This window comes from Molossus molossus, unplaced genomic scaffold (genome assembly GCF_014108415.1).
Source record: "Molossus molossus isolate mMolMol1 unplaced genomic scaffold, mMolMol1.p scaffold_m16_p_8, whole genome shotgun sequence".
NCBI classification, from domain to species: domain Eukaryota; kingdom Metazoa; phylum Chordata; class Mammalia; order Chiroptera; family Molossidae; genus Molossus; species Molossus molossus.
In genome coordinates, this window is record NW_023425402.1 from 77,652,037 (window position 1) to 77,666,074 (window position 14,038).

General features: G+C 35.3%; 1 protein-coding gene and 1 pseudogene across 1 annotated transcript in view; one reads left to right on the forward strand and one right to left on the reverse strand.

The window, feature by feature from the left end:
* CLVS2 (clavesin 2) overlaps positions 1-14,038 on the forward strand; it is a 71,980-nt gene that overhangs the window by 14,103 nt on the left and 43,839 nt on the right. The window lies entirely within an intron of this gene.
* Positions 11,552-11,722, reverse strand: LOC118621546 (annotated as a pseudogene).

The window sequence follows — 14,038 nt, forward strand, 5'->3', positions numbered from 1 at the left end:
ATATGATGGGCAATAGCTTCATGTTTTCTGAAAAACTGTTGGAAAGTCAATCAATATGTTTTGATCTCTAAGCAATGGAATCACTGCTTTGAATTATTTTTTCTAGACTTAATTGGGGGTTTTGTTCTTTTTTTGTGTGGGAGGGCTGTCACATAGAATTTATATAGGAATGGTGCATGTTCCAGTGAATGACATTTGACTGTCTGGGAATTATAAAACGGAAAATCAATTATTGTTTAGTGGTATGTCATAATTAGCTGTCGGCTGATTACTCTCTAAATACGAGCCATATCTCTGGGCAGCAGGACAGCTTAACCAAATTGAATTCACACTTTGAGTTTTGCCTCTGAATAGGACACTGATTCTTTTTCTGTGCCTTGGCTTTTTCTGATACAGGTTTCCTGATTTGCTTTTTGTTAGTCACCCTTGAACAACAGTTTCTTTTCTTTTTTAAATAAACTCCATAGAGACAGTTAAGAAGGTTGGAAAAGTGCACAGAAAAATGCCTATTTGGAAATGTGTATATCATGCAGAATGTGCCCTATTTCTAACAATGTACAAAGTGTTCTTTATTTTGTAAAGAAATTTGGTTACCATCAACCATGTAACTTAACACAGGATGGTAACCTAGCTTTTTAGAATTGTTATCACTATTTAACTTGTGTCTTCTCTTTGCACTAGAGGTAGACTAGTCTTTAGCTGCATGAAGGACTGGAGAACTATTATTCCTAAGAAACTTAAAAAAAAAAACACTTCAAGGATTGACTCAGTGCCTTGTTGTTTGCCAACTTATACACTGTATGGAAACATTCAGTAGTAAGGTGAGCAGTCATTGTAGGAGAAAAAACTGAAAATTCAGACATGTTTGGGAGCTTCCCTATTAGCCATGGCCACTATCAGAACTTCAAGGGCAAGGTGTCAGCATGACAGGAGCTACAGTCAGACTGAAAGAGGTCCTCTGTGCTTGTGCAGGAGGGAAATGGTCCCGCCCTGCAGAGACCTGTGCTGGCTGTCCTGTCTCTTCCCCGTTAGTGTTTGAGTCTCCTTTTCTTTCTCCCAGGGCCCAGACTGAGTAAGCAGGGTTTGATGCCTCCTGTTTGTTGGTTGGGAAGCCACTTAAAATAAGTGAGCTCTTTATATCAATAAATTTGACATGTTATTAACCTTTAAACTCAATGTTTTCTTCAGTTCAAATTGATTTATTAAATGCTCTATATCTATGTCTATATGTGTCTATGTCTCTGTCTGTACTATATCTAAAACAATGGTAATTCTGAGTAGGATTATGAAATATGCTGAAATATTTTATTGTAGCATGCATAACTTCATATTTAGTCCTTTAGAGACGTGACATTTCTGACTTTTCTAATCAAGTCTCTGTTTATTTTGCATTTACCATGTGAGAAATGCATTGATGTGTTCCATGAAGAGCATGAATAAACTTATTTTTGAGATTGACATAAGGTGATAAAACATTTCAATTGAAGATATACGCAATGTTCTGTCACTAATCACAGCTAATACCATCATCCAAGACCACCGTCACCACCATAATAAGCAACCTCCAATTAACCCAGTCAGGGAAATTGAGACGTGATAATATATTTATTTATTTTTACTATTTTTGATTTGAGAATATTTTTAATAACTCAGTGATGGTTTATATTATGTCATAATTCTCCTATATGTTCCTTTTACTTAAGCAAGCATAAAAAATATTATAGGGAGTTGAACCAAGAATAAGAAGGGCTGAAGATGGGTCTAGTGCCAGGGAAGAAACTTGCTTGATATGTATTATTAATGGTATGGAACTATTTTGAAGAGGCCCCATCTTTCTTCCTCTTGAAGTTATTGCATAACCTCTCTGTCTGCAAATACTAATCCCTTTTGCCTCAGCAAAATAGTATTTTGAGTAACTTGGCTAGAGATGGCACTTGATACCTTTGATAAAGACATGTAGACCATTGTAGAAGATCCACTGGTGATCACAGTACAAGGTCAATAGAGATATAATGGAGAAAGGTAAAAATAAAATGGGCTTTAGAGGCAGACAGATCTGGGTTTGGATGACAGTCCTGCCACATATCAAATACTTGGGAAAATTCCTGAACTTGCTTGAATCTCAATCTATTCATTTGCACAAAATGTAAAGTATTATATTAGAAATGATACATCTTGCACGTAGCAGGTGATACCAATGATCTAAGTAATCAATGTGCATGAGCTATTTTTTTCTGGTGCTGTATTTTTCTGCATATGTGCTGGTTTTCTCACAATTCAGTGACTACTTAGACTGTGAAGACAAAGTTAATTGACTTTGAGAATCTAGTCATCTCATATTTTGCTTTTAGTGCTCAGATTGTACATACACAGATTGCATTGTTTTTTGTTTGTTTGTTTGTTTGTTTTTGGAACGTGCCTGTAGCGGGAACCAAACCCGGGACTCTCTGGTCCACAGACCGATGCTCCAACCTCTGAGCCAAACTGGCCAGTGCTCAGATTGCATTTTTAAAAATCACTTCACTATGTGGTTAAATATCATGTAGATATGTACATGTTAGATGCCAAATAAAATATTTTTTTCATGTTGGAAGCCAGGCAATAATGAAATTGTTTCATCTAGTGAAAATTAATCTTTGTTCTTCGCAGAGAAGCTCCAGGCGCCGTGGGAGAGGTGGTTTTGTGGAGGTGTCCTAGGCCTTGAGGGTTGAGCAAGAGTATGCTAAGTTGTAAGGACAGCAAAAGCATTTTGGGCAGGGAAACTTTTGAGAAGTGCTTTTGAAGAAACATACAGCTACAAGGGGTTGAAAGTACATGATACATCTGTTTTGATATGGTTGGAATGAGAAATGAATTAAGGTGAATGACCAGAAAAGAGCAGAGAAAAGCAGGCTGAGCCTTGGCTTCATGGGGTAGAGGATGGTATGCTGTGTGGTTTGGCCTGTGTTCTCAGACATGGGAGATTTTGGATAAGAAAGTGACCTGGTCACTCTTTTGCTTTAGGAAGATCTCTTGGGTAGGATAATGGGCTTGTATCAAAGGAGGGAGGGGTTAGATCTAGAGAACCCCTAAACTATCCTGGAGATAATATAGTGATTTCATTTTGTAGGACAGGAAATGAAACTTCAGGGAGTTTGACACCAGATTTTGTCAAGTGACATCAAGGCTTGAGTCCAGGTTAGGTGACTGCAGAGACCAATGCCTTTTCTGAATCTTGTTTACAGGGCTGTGCCTGAGAAAGAGTGGGGAGCTCAGTTTAGAGTAACTTTTCTCCCCCATGCCAAATTCTCACATGTTAATACAGGTGACAATTGTTTATTGGGATAAACAAAGCAATGTTAACTGGTTTGGCTTTTTTTTTTTTTTTGACACCATGTGGCAGAACAATTTTTTCCCCTTGAGTGACTGCCGGCCTTCCAGTTGCCCGTGGTTGAGGCCAAGGGAAAGACACTTTCCTGATAGCCAAAGAGAACTTACATCAACACAACCCAAAATTTGTAAGCCACTCATCATAATAGTTTGAGGAAATTCTGTATGCTTTTTCTGCGCACAATATTCAAACATTTTTTAAAATGAAAAGCATCAAACATTTTTACCAACAAAATGTAGTTCCTTGATAGATAAGAGGCAACAACAGATATTTTTGTGGAATAAAGTATTCAGGCTTCATTGGAAAGAAAAGGAAAGAGAAAATTGTCCTGCTACTTACAAGAAGTTAATTGATTAGAGTAGTTATAGTAACAGGAAACATCTTAGAAAATCAATACAGGATTAAGTGGATGTAACTTGTAGACTCTAAGATATTCACTTGGGAAGCCAATTAAAACATAAAATGTTTGGAAATAGCTGGAAAAGCTTAAACTTTGTGAATTTATAGAGAAGTGATGTACTTTTAATAATTTTGGTCACAGTTGCTCTATTTAAATTTTTTCTTGTAAGATATTACCACTTTTACAACCCTTTAAAAATGAAAAACTCAAACTCTCTAATGTATCCAGAATCTCCTATTTGTGATTTAAAAAAAAAAAGTATCTACACCCTACATGTGTCGTTGCCTTTTGGATATATTTATCTGTTATTTCCCTATAGCTCTGTCTGTATCTGTATTTTTTGCTTTCATATATTCCCAGGAATTGCCCAACTCTATATGCTGAAAGGTACATAATGTTGTCAAGATGTAGGTCTGTTGGCAAGAGATTTGGCTGTAACAGAGGATTGAATAGCTCTTTGAATTGCTACACTAAGACTCAGATGTAGGGCCATTTAGTGCCTAAATCAGTGCCAGATATTGTAAGAGCCCTTCATAAAACCAGGACTTGTGAAAGAATAAAGAATATGTAATTAATTCACAGTACTTAATGGGTCCCTTTCTTTGGACTCAAGGCTTCAGTGTTACAAGCAGCCACCAATCTGCTAGATCTGAGAGCTCTGGTCATTGATGTGGAAGCCAGAGAGTGCTGCCACTGCTAATCCTGGCTGTGACTGTTTGGAAGCCTAGTCCTACTCAGGGGATCTTGCCAAAAACAGAGAATATGCTAATGACTTGGAACACCACTATCCAAGGCTAGTGGATGAGGAACTCCATTAACTTCTCTAGCATTAGCTTATTCAGTCCTCCAGATCCTACCCATAATAAATTTCTGGCAGCTTTGAAATTGTGTGTGTGTGTGTGTGTGTGTAGAATGTTTAAGGGAAAATACCTAAAAGGAAGTTCATGAGATATAGAATAAATTAGGGATTCATAATAATATAAAAGGACTCTATGCTCTGCAACAGTGTTCTTTGCAATAGTCGTTAACCTGCCAATAGTTTTCAGACTATTGCATACAAGTTACCTTGTAAACTTAGGTAGCATTATGGTACATGGATGGGAGAGCATTGAAACAATGCCTGTCTTTTTGAAAGTGAACACACAGAGTTGTACACTGTAGTCATTCAGACAGCCTGGAGGTGGGAGCGTTTATTTCCACATTTTGTATGCACAGGCAGAACCATATTGAGAAACAGTGACAAGGGCAGTGTGTAAAATAAGTGACATTTTGCTCATCACATGCATAGCTGTCTGAGCTAAGTGTGCTTCCTTTCAGTTTCTACTTAACCTAAAACAAAATGAGTGAAAACTCTAATGTTGCTTTATTTCACAGTGTGAGAATGTGGTAATTTGGCTGAGAGGTTTAGTGCCCAGAAATAGGATGCTGGAAGTCTTTTTAAAAGCTGACAATAGGCATGTAAAAGCTATATATAACATTCAGTTCTCCAAGCAGGCTAAAGACTTTATATGATCTTTGATAACAAGCTATACATAGATACACACACACAGCGCACATGTATGTATTCATATACATATATATACACATATTCACACACAAATACACACACACATGCACACACACACATATATATATCACTATTTTTCTTGTATTAAAATTGCTGTTTATTTTCTTTGATTAGCAGCTAAATTTGTTTAAAATGTTTAGTTATAGGAAGTAGGTGTCAACCTTGAGAAAAATGAAGAGATGAGTACTCTAGAGTTATTTAACAAATACTTATTGAATTAGAGAATATCAGTAATTAGCAATAAAATTTGATACTGTTACACTTTCAATCTCTGAAAAAGAGACTAGTTATAAGTTGCTTCAAGTAACCAAATAATTGAAGCAACAAAATAGAAACAAATAACAATCCTTTGGTTTGAGTTGTTGAGATAATGATAAATGGATAGAAAATAATTATCTATCATGAAACACTGGATGAATAATATGAGCTAATCTGCATTTCATTTTATTGGCTATATTTTGACATGTCCTTAACTAGAGAACAAAAAAAGATAAATAACTTCAAGTTCTCTCTTACTTTTTTTTTAGTAGCAATGTAAATTCATCTTGATATATCTTTCTCTTTCAGCAGAATATCATTTTTCTGTCTTCAAATCAAAACTGATAAATGTTGCCTGGCCAGTGTGGCTCACTAGTTGAGCATCAACCCACGCACCAAGTGGTCACCAGTTTAAGTCCTGGTCAGGGCACATGCCCAGGTTGTGGGCCAAATCCCCAGAGGGGGGCATATAGGAGGTGGCCAATTGATGTTTCTCTCTCTCTCTCTCACTCTTTCTTCCTCTCTCTAAAATCAATAAAGAAAAAAAAAACCCGATAAATGTGAACACCCATTTATACTTAAAAGTTAGTTTAGATACAATGGCATGCTATTGAACCTTAAAAAGGAAAAAAATCCTGTCATCTGCAACAATATGGATGAACCTAAAAGACATTATGCTAAATGAAGTAAGCCAGGTACAGAAAGACAAATACTGCATTGCCTCCCTTATATGTAAAATGTGAAAAAGTCAAACTCATAGTAACAGGGAAAAGAAGGATAAAGAAAATGGGGAGATGGCAATTAAAGCATAAACTTTCAGTTATCAGATGAATAAGTTCTGGAGATCTAATGTATAGCATTGTGAGTATAGTTAATAATGTATACTTGCAATTTGCTAAGAGAGATTTCAAGTGTTTGTACAACACATACAAAAAAGTAATTGTATGAGGTGATTCGTTAATTAGCTTAATTGTGGCAATCATATTGCAGTGTACATGCAGAGCAAATTGTCATGCTATATATACCTTAAATATATACAATTGTTTTTTGGCAATAATGCCTAAATAAAGCTGGAAAAATTACTGTAGGATCCCAGTGCCATCAGATTTTCCTACTGGTGTTGATAAAGTTGACATGCTTATCTTTCAAATGTTAATTATTTCACCTTCATAACTATAACCTCATAAACATTTAAACCAACATCTTTTAAAATCTCAAATTAAGGTGACTTTTTGTTTTCTTAAATTTTAAAATTGTACCATATTGCTAGAATCTTGGAGGGCAGTGATTCTTCTTTTCTTGTCATGGGAAGCACTGTTGTTACTCTTGTTATATTTTCTTAAATTTGACCTAAAAATGAGAATAATCTTCATTCTTTATTACAAGTATTTTGAAGATATATCTTTACTAGGCTTAGTTTTCTTCACATCTGCAATTGGAGAAGCCATGATAAACTCATAGGAAGAATGCCTCCTTGGATTTATCCTGGGATGCTATTTGATGCACAGTTAATAACAGCATGTTTCTGGGTTTAAAGTCAATTTTGAAGGGCCCAAATCAGCTGGAATTTTAAGATAGTTATATAAGGTAATGATGGATGCTGTAACAAACCAAAATGTGTACGTTGGCTCCACCATCTCGCCATGAAGCCCAGTAGGGTGCTTTTGATCAATGTGTGGTGCTTCTCCCATTGAGTCAGTGACCCACATTCCTTCCACTTTGTTGCCATGCCACTTTCATTGTGTGGTTTCCAAGGTCATTTTGCTCAATTTCATTCCATTTTCCTATATGGTAAAAAAGCATGGAGGATAACATATGGTATATTTCTATGGGCCAGATCTGAAAGTTGTGCACATTGCTTCCTTTTTAATTATACTGACTAGAAAACTCAGGTGAGGGTACACTCATAGCTACAAAGGAGGTGAATAAATGTGCTCTAAGTGATCTTAAGAGGAATAGTATACATCTTGTACTCTCTTTCACAATGCCATTTCCTTAAATAACTGATGACACTTCAGTCTGCTCTTTATACTGTGTTTGCTTATGTTCTCTGAAAGGAGAGGTGATAATATGACAGCATTTCAATGAAGTTTAATTCCTGCATTCAAACACAAAAGCATAAAAGTATTCTTCTTACAATTCACTCTATGTGCTGACTGCAATCTCTGTACTTGACTAGTTTTGCTGAGGTAAGGGGGCTATTGATTCTGTGTAGCTGGGTTATTATAGCTATATTTCTATAACAAGGGTAACACAACTGTGATTCAATAAGTTCAACTCTTCTAAGACAAGTATTTCCGAAATTCTGCATTTAGAAGGAGTAAAAGGTAAATCATTCCTCTATAATCTTAAGACTGTGTCCAAGACAACTACAGCAATATGTTCTGTTGCTTTGCATTGAAGTTAGAAATCCTCTGAATTTGGGATTTAATTTTCATAAAATGAGAATACATTATTTTTCTTTTTAAAAATTATTTTAATTATTTTTGTTACAAATGTTTCTCCTTTTTTCCCCATTGACCCCATCCTCCTGATCCCACCCCCATACCCATCCCCAGCATTGTTGTCCATGTCCATGGTTATGCATACCTGTATATAAGTTCTGAGTTTTATCTCTTCCCTGCCCTCTCCCCCCCCCCCATTCTGAGGTTTGTCAGTCTGTGCCTACTACTATCATGTCCCTGAGTCTATTTTATTCATCAGGTGTTTTTTTTTGTTCATTATATACCATAAATAAGTGAGATCATGTGATATTTGTCTTTCTCTGCTTAGCTTGTTTTACTTAGGATAATACTCTCCAGGTCCCTTCATGTTGTCTCAATGGATAAAAGATTTTTCTTTCTTATAGCTGTATAGTATTCCATTGTGTATATGTACCACAGCTTTTTTATCCACTCATCTATTGATGGACACTTGAGAATACAACATTGTTTTTCTATGAGATAACCTAACATGAGAAAATACCAGAAAAAAGTGTTAGCTGCTAAAACATGGAAAGGATTTCACTCTAAAATCTTGTTGCATGAACTTAGTGAATAGAACCACTGTCATACTTTAGGATGTAGAGTCCACCAACATTTATCCTTTTGTATTGACAAAAGTGCTTTAAAAACCAGTTGAAATTTTACTTATTGCTTAGTCATATAGTGGAAACATAAAAATATAATTTTAGTCACTGTAGAAATTAATAAATCAAAGTAAAAGTTACATTATCAGTACCTAGTTTTCAATCATGTTGTGTACTATAAAGGATCTACTTTTGGACCCCAAATAGCCACGGCAATCTTGAGAACAAAGAACAGAGTTGGAGGAATCATGCTACCTGACATCAAACTATGCTGCATGGCCACAATAATCAAAACAGTGTAGTATTTGCATAAAAACAGACATATAGATCACTGGAAGAGAATAGAGAGCCCAGAAATAAATCTACACCTATATGGTTAATTAAATCTGACAAAGTAAGCAAGAACATACAATGGGGTAAAGACATTTTATTCAATAAATGGTGTTGGGAAATTGGACAGATGAGTGCAAGAAAATGAAACTAGATCACCTTCTTAGACTATACGCACAAGAATACACTCAAATAAATTAAATACTTAAATGTAAGACCCTGTACCATAAAAATCTTAGAAGACACCATAGGCACTAACATTTCAGATACGTTTCTTAGTAATTTTTTCCTGATATATCTAGTCAATCAAGGGAAACAAACAAAAATAAACAAATGGGACTACATCAAACTAAAAAGTTATTTCACAGCAATGTAAACCATTAACAGAATGAAAAGACAACCTATTGAATGGGAGAAAAGATTTACCAATGATACATCTGATAAGGGGCTAAAATTTATAAAGAACTCATACAACTCAACACCAAACAAACAAACAATCCAATTAAAAATGGGCAAAGAATCTAAATAGACACTTCTCCAAAGACAACTTACAGATGGTCAATATATATCTATATCAAAAAATGCCCAAGTCAGTAATCATCAGAGAAATGCAAATTAAACCCACAATGAGATATCATCTCACACCTATCAGAATGCCTATCATCAATAAATAATGAACAACAGGTATTGGTGAGGATGTGGAGAAAAGAGAACCCTTGTGCACTGTTGGTGGGAATGCATGTTGGTACAGTCACTGTGGAAAACATGATGAAGTGACCTCAAAAAATTAAAAATGTAACTGCCCTATGACCCAGCAATTCTATTTCTAGGTATATGTCTGAAGGAACACCAAACACTAATTTGAAAGAACATATGCACTTCTATGTTCACTGCAGCACTATGTACAATAGTGGAGCTATGGAAGCAACCCAAGTGCCCACCAATAGATGAATGGATAAAGAAATGGTGGTACATATATAAAATGGAATATTACTTGGCCATTAAAAAGAATGAAATATTACCATTTGTGACAGCATGGATGAACCTAGAGACTATTATGCTAAGTGAAATAAGTCAGTTAGAGAAAGACAAATACCACAGGATTTCACTGATATGTGGAATCTAAAGAACAATATAGATGAGCAAACAAAACAGAAACAGACTCAGATACAGAGAACAGACTGATGGTTGCCAGAAGTGAGGGGGGTTATGGGACAGGGTGAAAAAAGTGAAGAGATTAGGAAGTACAGATTGATAGTTATAAAACAGCCATAGGTATGTGAAGTACAACATAGAAAATATAATCAATAATATTGTAATAATTGTTTGGTACTGGCAATAATCAGGGGAAACACTTTTTTTTTTTTTTTTTTTAACGTCTCTGCATATTTAATGATTATTGACTTTTTAAATTGGTTTTAAAATAAAAGCTTTCTGGTTGAAATACAGATTTGAAAGGATTACTAGAAAGTGCGGCTTGAGCCACTTATTTTACATTAATTCTTTGCTTGTATGCATTAAGTGCTACCAGTCCCCTAACTTCTTATAAATATATATCTTCAGTAAAAATTGTTTGACCACGGAAAATGCTATTGATGCAATCTAATGGTGTAATAAACAGCTTTTTTACAAACATACCTTTTTTTTTATTAATTAATTTTTGTTACAGATGTTTCTCCTTTTTCCCCCACTGATTCCCCCCTCCCCCTCCCTCCCTGCCCTTTCCCCTGTTTGTTGTCCATGTCCACTGTTCATGCACACACAGGGGAAACACTTTGTAAAGTATATGATTGTCTAACCACTATGCTGCACACCAACTACAAAATAAAATTTGATGTAAACTATAATTTAAAATTTTTTTAAAAATCCTCTTTTCCCTTGAATATATACTAGGAGTTCTTTATTTAATGTTATGATTTTTATTTCTTGTTTATTAGGCCAAATTAGAGCTTTCATCTTAGAAAACTTTTAAATTTTAACAGTGTGTTGTATTAGCTGTTTTTCTAAAAATTTTATTTCCTCAATTCCTTGAATTATTTTGTCCTTTTATATTTTTTTCACCTGAAAGAGTATAGGGGAGATAAAATTGTAGACAGTTTGCATTCTCTAAAATGTGTTTATTCTGTTTTCATACTGATTAATCATTTTGCTAGGTATAGAAATATAGATTTAAAATGATTTTATCTTAGTACTTTTGAATAATAATTTTATAGATGTTAAGCATTTATTGTTTCTGATAGAAGCTTGATTTAAAGTTTTGTTACATTGTAGGTACCTGTACTTTGTCTATATGAGATTTTAGGAACTTTCTTTATCTTTGGCATTTACAAGCACTTAACTAGAGTTCAACATGAATACTTTTTTATACATGGGGAAAATAAGCCACATATTTTAAAGATGAATCCACTGAAAAGATAACAGTAATTTTTAAAGGGTGATTTGTATAATCACATAACTATTCCATTCAGATTAAAACACTCATAATTGACTTTTTTTTTTAATGCACAAAGAGCTAGCTAGCACTGTTTCTATGGTAATGACCCATTCAAGGACATTCACTTAGTCCAAGTTAATGAAACCCATATCTTTTGTGTACTGATGTAAACACTAGCAGCACGTACTGAGTTGATATTTCCAGATCAGACCATGCTGGTTTCAGCAGACGTGGCACGAATAAGAGCCCTGGCTGAATTTTCTCAGGTGTCTCCAGTAGAGCTGCTGGTGACCCATCTTGCTCTCTGTACAACAAGGCGATAAAGGAGGCCATGATTCTTTACAAACCTGTATGCAAAATCCTACTTTAAGTGTATAAATCTTAGAAAACCAAGTTAATTTGCAAATATGTAGTGACTTTATTGCCTGATTTCAACAGAAGACCTCAAAGAGATGCCTCTGGTCAGCCCATTATCTCTCCTAAGGTGGCTAAGGAAAGCACATTTTACTCCACTTGGGACAATAATGGGTTACTACAATCAGTAGACAAACTGCATTTAGTGATGACTGAAGCCTGCTTTCTCAACATGGGGTAGATGATCTGCATTGTAGTGAGTTACTGATACATGCTGACCTTAGAGATATAACTTAGTCAGTGAAAGGAGCATGAACAGCATTCTTTTGTAAACCACAAAAGGCTGCTTTCTAGTTTCATAAGTATTTAGATCTGTAAAAAACCTCAACTCAAAGAAGAACTAATGTAACTTCAATGCCTCATAGAAACCATCAAAGGAGTCTTGGGAGGAATTGAATAGCACCATGGAGAGCTCCCAGAAATTCCATTGCTGTGGTTTGTCTTTTCTCCTTTGCAGTTCTGGTTTTCTCTAGCCATCACTGCCTCAAAAGCCTCTCTATTCCTTAGGATAGGTCACAGTCCTCATAGAAGTTGAGATTTCCTTCATTATATCTGAGTCTCGTAGCTTCTGTGTTTAAGTTAAGGCTACATTTTTCATGTGACCCAAGTTCTCCTTTCAGGTCTTCTGTTTTCTCTATTATTAGCTCCTGTTTTTGAACTGTTTACTGGCAGCTCATGTATCAGCACTGGAATTAAAACTGTCCTCTTCCTTTCTTTTTCTCTTGGAGGCTTCTCAAAATGTCACTTATAATCTAATTTTAAAAACACAAAACATTCTTAAGTTAGATATGGGTGTGTGTGTGAAGCAATATTGATTTGTATTTTGAGGCCATGTAAGAAAGAAAGAGATCATCTTTTCTTTTTGTTGTTGTTGCCCAAGCAAACTTCTGGGTAAGTAATGTTTTGATTACCCAGTTTCCTCATAAAGAGTTGTTTGGAGAACAATTATAAAGGATATAGTTGAAAGCGAAATTATCTTTTCTCTTGACAATTGCTAGATTAGGTCAACTTTTAGAATCAAGCATTCCTGGGCTTAAATCTGGCCTCTGCGACATCCAGATTTCAATTTTAGATAAACTTCTTAATCGATTCCACTCTTTGTTGTCTCTAAAAATGGGATTGACACCTTTCACCTAGCATTATTTTGAGGATTAAACAAGATAACATACATGAAGGAGAGTGGCATGATACTTAGTCCGAGAAGCACTTAGTTAGAGTCAGTCCTGCTCATATACTACTTTTCTGCCTTATGCTGAAGAATAGAATCTAAAAAAAAAATGTACAAAACAAGATTATTACTTTAGACCAAAATGTGATTATCACACAATGTAATCAGCCTAACTTGGCAGATCATACAAAACTGACCAACTGAAGTTATGTGAAATGAAAACCTTCTGCCACATTTTCTGTAAATTATGAGAAACTCGACAGTTTTCTCTTTCAAGTTTATAGTCCCTGATTTTGTTCTTCCAAGTTGTAAGATAATGATTAAATATAATTATAACAAATATTAGTGCTTTATAACACATGGAGCTCATTGGTTTATTCCTAGAATGAAAGACTCTTGGGATTTTCACTCTTTGGAATATCACAAATATTTTCTGTTGAAAACAGATTTGTAAAGACATGATTCATATACATATCCCTCCTCTCAGTTCTCAACTAGATAATAAGCTCCTCAATTGCAAGAACAATATTCACTGCAGCTAAGTAAGTCCCCAGCTGGCTGGCAAGGAGGATCATATCACTGGTTCTGGGTGGACTCTATAAGCATATCGTAGAACTGCAATTCTTAAAACTCTCGCCTGTGGTGAAATAGGATGGGATACTATTGGGAGGGCATACACTGAATGAAGGGTGCAACGTCTATCTGAGAGTTTTATGGGAAATAATAATCAAAAGGACTATGAGAAAGAGAGGATATATTAGAGAAAGTCAGTGAAAGAACACTGAGCATTGGGGATGATAGGCTTCAGAAATAATGGCCAGGTGATGGCATTTAAAGGTAAGCAGTATGTTGAGTATGATTATTATAATGAGTGGCAAGGTTGGAATGACAGTCATATGGGCCTGACTTTCAGGGAGCTATGGATGTGGTTATGGTGTTCCTATGGGAAAGATAGATAGGGAAACAATAAGTATTGCTTCAAATGTTCAATCAATGAAATAATGAAATGAATGAAAAGTAATGAAGCCAT